Source organism: Anas acuta, chromosome Z, assembly GCF_963932015.1.
Source record: "Anas acuta chromosome Z, bAnaAcu1.1, whole genome shotgun sequence".
NCBI classification, from domain to species: Eukaryota; Metazoa; Chordata; class Aves; order Anseriformes; family Anatidae; genus Anas; species Anas acuta.
In genome coordinates, this window is record NC_089017.1 from 59,984,392 (window position 1) to 59,992,093 (window position 7,702).

Consider the following 7,702-nt stretch of genomic DNA (forward strand, 5'->3'; position numbering starts at 1 on the left):
AAAAAAAAAGAAAGACCACACTATGCGCACCTCTTCATTGATGTAAATTCTAAAGAGAATTTATATCAGGGCTACGAATTAATATTAATATCCTGTGATTTTAACCTGCAGAAGGAACAGCAGTCTTCCACCAGAGCACTGTAATCCATTTCTAGCCTTCCTCACACAGGGAAATATATTTAAATTTAAATTGGATTTACATGTATAGTATATCTAGGTTCACAGTACTGTGCAAAAAAATGTATGATGTGGTAAACTGAATTTAACATAACTGTACTTACTATAAATATATTTTTTTCCACTAAATGTACTTTTTCTTCCTTTAATTTCCAAAAAACATACCACTAAGACCTCAGCTTTTACATGAATACCCATTTCTACAAAGAAACATGAAAACATCAGACTGTTATCCACTAAGCTGCAAGCATATTTCTGAGCCAGAAAACTCAAAGCTAAGGAGAATCTTGCATGACACTCACAACCCGAAGCTCCCTACAAGTAGCAGCCTGAATTCAGGGAAAGTTGCATCTTACAATTACTTACCTGCTAGCACTTCTCAACTATGCTATTTACTACACACTTTTATCCCAGCTGTGGTAGTTTTACCCAGCTGGGCATCTGGGCTCCACCACAACACAGGGAAACAGATTTAAGCATAGCGAGATTAGAAAAATCTATTACCTATTACTAACAAACAAACAAGAAAACACCTTCTCAACATCCACCTTATCTCCCTGAGTGGTGCATGGGAATCTGCAGGATGCTGTCCTGAAAAGTTCAGGAAGGGAAGTGTACTGGGTCTGGCTGGGATGTTAACTTTCCCTGCAGCAGCCCATACAGTGCTGTGCTCTGCCCTTGTAGCTGGAACAGCAGTGGTATCACACCAGTGCTGTGTCTGCTGCTGAGCAGCACTGGCACAGCACCAGGACTCTCCCTAACCCTCCTAGGGGGTGGGCAAAAAGTGAGGAGAGAAACATCACCAGGGCAGCTGACCTAAACCAACCAAAGGGCTATTCCATACCATGTGGTGTCACACTCAGCAATAAAAGGTGGAAACAGGAAGAAGAGGGGAGGGGTGGGCTCTCGTTGTGAAAATGGCGGTCCTCCTCCTGAACACCGGCTGCCTGCGTTGAGGCCTTGCTTCAAGGACGTGGTCAATCATCGCTCATTTGTGGGAAGTAGAGAGTAATTTCTTTCCTCTGCACTTCCACATAGCTTTAATTTATTTTATTTGTTTGTTTTCCTCCTTTTTTTTTCCTTTCCCCCTCCCTTTTCCCCTTTCCTTTTTTTTTGCCTTTAGTTAAATTGTTTAGTTCATAATACTCTTTCTTTAATTATTATTATTATTATTTCCCGTTAATTAAATTATCCTTATCTCAACCTGTGAGTTGTTCTTTCCTTTACCTCTTCCCCTCCTCATCTAAGGAGGGGGAGTGAGAGAGCGGTTGTGGTGTTTAGCTGCCCAGCACAGTAAAACCACCACAGGAAGTCAGTTTGTTCCTCCTGCCCTCCTTCTGTGCTGACCTGGGGGACTGCAGGGTGGTTCTCACTCACCTATCCCAGCAGCTGTTGTGGAGAATTTTTTTTCCCCTTTCTTAAATCTGCTCTCCCAGAGGCCCAATCAGCGTTGCTCCCTGGCTTGGCTCTGGCAGCTGTGGGTCCCATTGTAGCCAGTTGAACCTGGCCCTTATCTAACATGGGGCAGCTTCTGGATTCTTCTCACAGAGGCAATCCCTGCAGCTCTCCACTACCAAAACCTTGCCACATAAACAAAACATAGGCTTTGAGCAACCTGGTCTACTGGAAGGTATCTCTGCCCACGTCAGGAATGTTGGAACTAGGTGATTTTTAAGGTCTGTTCCAACATAAACCGTTCTACGATTCTGCATTTTTATGATAGTGTCAAAATGTTTGGTCTATGGAAGAAGTAATTTGTATTTGCTGTTGCTCAGCAGTGTGTCACTCTCCAGCGTGGGGTAGGGTTAAGGATTAAGAACTGATGTCATCTTTGTGGTACCTAGCTTGCTGTGGAGGGCTGCAAATTTCCAGCTTTTCTGGGGTGGCAATTTCTGTCTTTTGAAAGGTCATCCAGTGTTATCCTCAAGGAGCTCAGAGCTTCAGGAGAAAGGCTGTTTGCTTAGTCAGGAAGCAGCCAGACTTAGCTGCTCCATAGGGAACAGTGAGCTATGAGCTGAGGGCAACCTGTGGGAATGAGATAACAGTGTCCTCACCAGCAAAGGGTGAAATCCCTTGGCAGGTATAGCCAAAGAAATGTCCTTCATGGGAGATATACTATCTGTTTGTGTGGAACTTAAGTCAGGGTTGCTGTAAAAGCATCTGGTATGTCTCTGGGTAAACTTCACATTTCTTTTCTCACATTAACAGCATCTATATCTTAGTTAAAAGATGAAGTCATAATTTCAGTCCTGTTGTGAGGAGCTGCTGAAGCTATGTATGTGTATAGACATGATTCTTTTTTGGAAGATGATGACCAGTAGTGTTTTACTAAGCATACAGAAACATGTAAAAATGCCTTATATATTGGGGAAAAAAAAAAAAAGAACAATAAAGTTTTCCTTATTCATCAGAAAAATATCTCTATTTAATTTCCCCATTTTAATTTATTAAGGTAAAAACAGTGTTATTTAACCACTGAAATATTTATGTTGTTTTTCAGGAAGTTTCTGGCGATGTTCATATCAAGTTGCTTATAGGATTCTGATTCTGCAGCAGTAAAGACTTGTGGCAGAGTAGGTAAAATATCATATTTCTTTTTCAATAACAGGACTCCAGCAGGATTGCTCTACACAGATGTGTGTGATTTATACCAACTGCCTGGCTTGGCTCCAGAGGAGTCTAGGCATGTGAGAACTGAAAGGAGCTCAGATTATGCCATTTGCCATGTTCAGCATCCAGCTGAGTCTGCAAAAGAGCAAATCATCACTAACTGCAGGAGTCAGACTCTGTGAGGGTAAGATCGGTGCGGGGTAAGATCTATGGTACTACTGTTTCAATGCTACCTTTAAGGCTCTTCTGTATCACTTTCCCCACTCTCTGATATACACACAGGTTTCTAAGCCTACCCATTCTGATCAAGGATTTTAAATTTCTCCGTGAAAATATTCAATACTGATAAAAATGTTCACAATACAAGCTAAGCAATTTTACTTATAACTTTCAGAGCCGGACTACACAATATTAACTGCTGATTCATTTTATGTAGAAGTAAGCTAAACCATTTACTGGAAATGACTGCTTGTGGAATTGGTTTTAATAGTCATTTAAATATAAGAAAATAGCATTAACGTGAGATTCATTAATGAAAAGTGTTCTATTTTTACATGGAGCTCTAAACATTTTTGCTCATCTTTCTTAATAATGTACTTCTGTGCTAGCCTTTTGCCCTTTAATATATTGCCCTCTTCCAATTTCCAGGCATTTTAATATTCTGTTTGCAAGTTCTGCATTATTTAGGCAAATTAGGCAGTTGAGTTTCTTGCCTTCTGAGGCTCTCATTTGTTACTGCTCTGGTTGTTGGTTCACTAAGCAGAATCTGGAAAAGAGCAGAGTTATACATGCAGTAGGAATTTAAAGACTTTTAGCAGATCGTGTTCAAATTACATTCAGTAATTATCAAATAGCAGTGAAAAAAGAGCCATTTGTTTGTTTTGTTTCTTGATTTTTTTTGTAGGTAATTTGAAATTAACAAAAAAAATATAACTTAAAAAGAATTGGGAACTACTAAAATTTTTGATCTTCAGGCAAAGATCCTGTGTTCAGGAGCTAGTCAGAATCTTAGATGACCAAGCTGTTCTGTGAATCCATATATAATGAAAGTACACACGCAAGTTTTTATTGTAATGATTTGATTGATATATGTAGATTTTTTTTTTTTTCCCCCAGTTTGTGAAATCCTACAAGATCTTTGATACATCAATGTCTGATACATCAATACAATTTTTTTGAGTTGTAGCCAGGGATTTAACTCCTCCATCAAAAACATTATATTACATTTTTCATTTCCACTTTTAAAACCTAATCCTTCTGGTGTGCATGGTGTGTGGTTGCCAGAACATGTGGAAGCACTTTACAGAAAAAAAAATGACATACTGTGCCCTCTGCATGTTCTCTCTTTTTCATATCTCCTCTTGCTCCCATCCTCTCTTATAAGTAGCTAAACTTCACTGGCAGTGTCTGAGATAGGGTAGATTTGAAGAAACTGCGGACAGAGATGCAATACTGCTGCAGTATGGAGGGGAGGTATGGTGGGTAGTGGCAGAAGAGTGGTAGACAGTATCTGGCCTTTAAAAAGCCGCTTCCACTTTTTTTCTTTTTTTCTTTTTTTCTTTTTTTCTTTTTTTCCCCTCTCTTTTAGCAGTCTCATGGATTCTACATTTTTCTATCTTTATGAATATCATATATCACAGGCCCAAAGAGAAGCATTTGGGAAAGCATTAGGCATTTGGAAAGTTTGGACAGCTTGTAAAATGAAGGGTTAGAGATTAAAATATATAATGCAGGTATACATCAACAATAGAAATTCAAAAAAACCTTAATTTTCATATTTGCAAGAATGTAGATGTAAGGATTTTCAAAAGTACTAGAATCTCAATATTACGTACCTGATTTCAAACACTTCACAGGAACTGGTATTTAAAGAGTGCATATTCTATTGTGAAGTCAAGTTTAAACAAAGTGTTAACTTGATTCCTTTATGTGTTGAATGGACAGACGTCCATGGAGGCACTAGCTCAAGAAGTTATCTGGTCTGTGTTCTGTACTTTTATAAAATAAAAAGTACTCTGTTTTTGTAAAATGGCTTCTATCTATTAATTTCTTTTGCTGCTTGAAAGACTGATGGCAAGTCCTCATTTCCATATATTTGTTGGATTGCCTGTGTGTAATGAAACACTGTTTTGATGAATTTGGTAAAAGAGATAACGTGTGTTGAGGATATTCAAGACCTCATTGAGTCCCAAAGGATTTTAGCAGTCTTGTACACAGAAAAGGTTTCTTATTATAGGAGTCCACTTCCATGTCCAGGACAATCTTCCTTACATCCACAAGAATATCCTCTAGAGGATAAGCATAGACAGTGTGCTCAGTGGTCCAAAAAATGTCTCAGATTTTCTGCTGGACGTTTAGTGACTATCTGTGTTTCATTTATATGCTTTACATAACTAAAAGACCTGAAGATGTTCATAGAAAAATGGATAGAGGATCAACATTTTGTTGTGTTGAAAGACATGAAATAAAGTAATCCTTTCTTTTCAATTGGCTATATATGAGTGAGTCAGTGGAAGGAAAGAAGGAAAGATGGAAGGAAGGAAAGTCATCATAATAGTAAACTTATATATATATGTGAATCTATTTGAGAATTAATATCATGAAATACCAGTGAATATGTTAAGATTGTTTTGCTGTCCTAAATATTATAATAATAAGACAATTAATTTTGGTAGGTGAATTTATCTAGTTGCTGCAGCAATAAGTTATAAATAATAGAACACAGATTTGACATTCATGTATGAATTTATACTGATTTTGTGTCACTGGAAATTGTACCAAATATATGATTAGGTGCCTTTTAAATTCCTTTTGGAATCTTATATTTACTGAGAGCCCAGAAAATCTATGTGGTATTAACATGCTGATTCAATCTGATGTTGTTGCACAGTCTTGTGTAAGTCAGCTAAGGAAAAAAAAAAAGCTATTGATATTCAGCAGGCACCTCTGTAAAGCAATTTACACAAGTAAATACCATTGCTAGCCTCTATGGCCAAGGTCTTTCTGTCCAAAAACTAATACAAAATGAAACAATGTTTCTTTAGATGGAATGAAAATTTTAAGAAGGGAAATGTTCAGCACTTAAAAGGTTGCTTAGGACAAAATAAATCAAAGTGACAACATTATTTATGGTTTAATTCACAGAAAAGCAAAATGTACTAATGAATTAAAATAACAGCTTTTGGTATTGACAGATACAGAACATCTAGTGGCTTGTTCATCTATTTCCTGTAAAAGCCAAATGAAAACTCACATAGATTTTAATAAGTAATATGCTGAGTGCTATAATGTACTCTAAAAGGTGAAGTTTATATAATTCGTATGTATTTTATATAGATTTTATATTAGTTTAAGAACATTAATGATGTAACAGACACCATTGGATGAAATGCAATCAGCATGAGTTTTAAACACCAAAGAATAGCATTAGAGTGCACCATTGGCTTCTGTATAAGTGCATCATTCTCCTACAGAGTGCATCATTGGCTCCTATTTAGATAAATACATATTGGGAGTGATCACAGTCCAGAAATTAAAGAGAAACAAGGATTGGGTTGAGCTGAATATTATTGATGGGTCTGCAAGTCGTTCATCTTTATCTTTAGATTTTTGTATTTTATAGAGGTCCTAGGGCCTCTATTTTTCAAGTAGTTCAAATAGGAACAAGTCATGATTAGCTTTGGTAGAATATCTCTTTGAACTCAGGGTGAGTATGTTACGTATTTTATTTTTGTTTTGTTTTGTTTTATTTTAATTTTTGGACCTCAGTTAAATAGGCAACAGAAAATAATTTACCTTTTACATGTATCATTTCAGTATCTAGTCACAAAAACGGGAGTGTAAGAAGAAGTGGAAATGAAAGGAACAAGATGAAATGAGAAAAAGGAGAGGAAATGAGTGGAGCAAGAGCAAGAGATGCAGAACTGCTTCTACTTACAGCATGGCAAGAGAATGATGCTTCAAAGAACTCATGAGATTATGGCCTGTGGTTCAAGCCTTTAATTTAAGATTCCATCTTTTACAGCTTTAACACAGTTTTTTTTACAGTTTTAACACAACAACATCTGTCTTATAAATGATGTAACTGGCAATTACAACTGCTGTGGTTGTCTAGATGTTCTGCAGAACATACTTCTGAAGGCTGCAGCAATTACTTCTGCGAATGATTAATTAGGAAAATAAACTCATATTTTGTAAACTCTTACAGTGTGTAAGAAATAGGTCAACAGAAGGTGATGAACGTGTAGAGCCTTTTTTCTCCTGTAGTGACTATTAATGCTTTAGTGATCACTGTTAATTTACAAAGATCATCAAGCTTTTAGACAGTTAAAAATTATTTCAAAGTATTTTGTGCAGTTGTATGCTTACCAGAAAAAATAATTACTTTTGAATTCTTTTATCACGTTAGCCTTTAGACTAGGTCGGAAAACTGCTTGAGGGGATGCCTTGGTGTACAATGGGTTGAGAACTGTTCTTTTTCAACTAGAAGGCCATCATTCCCTTGATGCTTTACTATCTGTATCTGTCTGCTCACAGATTTGTATATAGTGTTTTCAGCAGTGCTGTCTATCTATCCATGATACAAACTGGTAGTATCTGTCATTTCTGTTATCTTATCACATGCTGTGGATAAAATTAGCTAACTATTTCAGAAAGTTAGTGCAGACCACACAGATAGTATGACAGAATGGAACAGCAGCTGGGTGAGATGCTGTATTGGGTCTGGCTGGAATGTTAACTTTCCCAGCAGCAGCCCATACAGTGCCGTACTCTGTACTTGTAGCTGGAACAGCAGTGTTATCACACCAGTGTTGTGTCTGCTGCTGAGCAGCTGTGGCACAGTATTAGGCCTTTCTCTAACCCTCCTAGGGGGTGGGCAAAAGGTGAGGAGAGAAACATCACTAGGGCAGCTGGC

The 7,702-nt window shown here is 37.4% G+C and overlaps 1 long non-coding RNA gene across 1 annotated transcript; it reads left to right on the plus strand.

Annotated features, from left to right (window-relative positions):
- The first annotated feature begins 1,907 nt into the window (after positions 1-1,907).
- Positions 1,908-7,434, plus strand: LOC137848457 (uncharacterized). The gene is made up of 3 exons (XR_011091363.1): positions 1,908-1,976; positions 2,786-2,971; positions 6,604-7,434. It is a non-coding gene; the product is annotated as an uncharacterized lncRNA (long non-coding RNA).
- Positions 7,435-7,702: the final 268 nt, after the last annotated feature.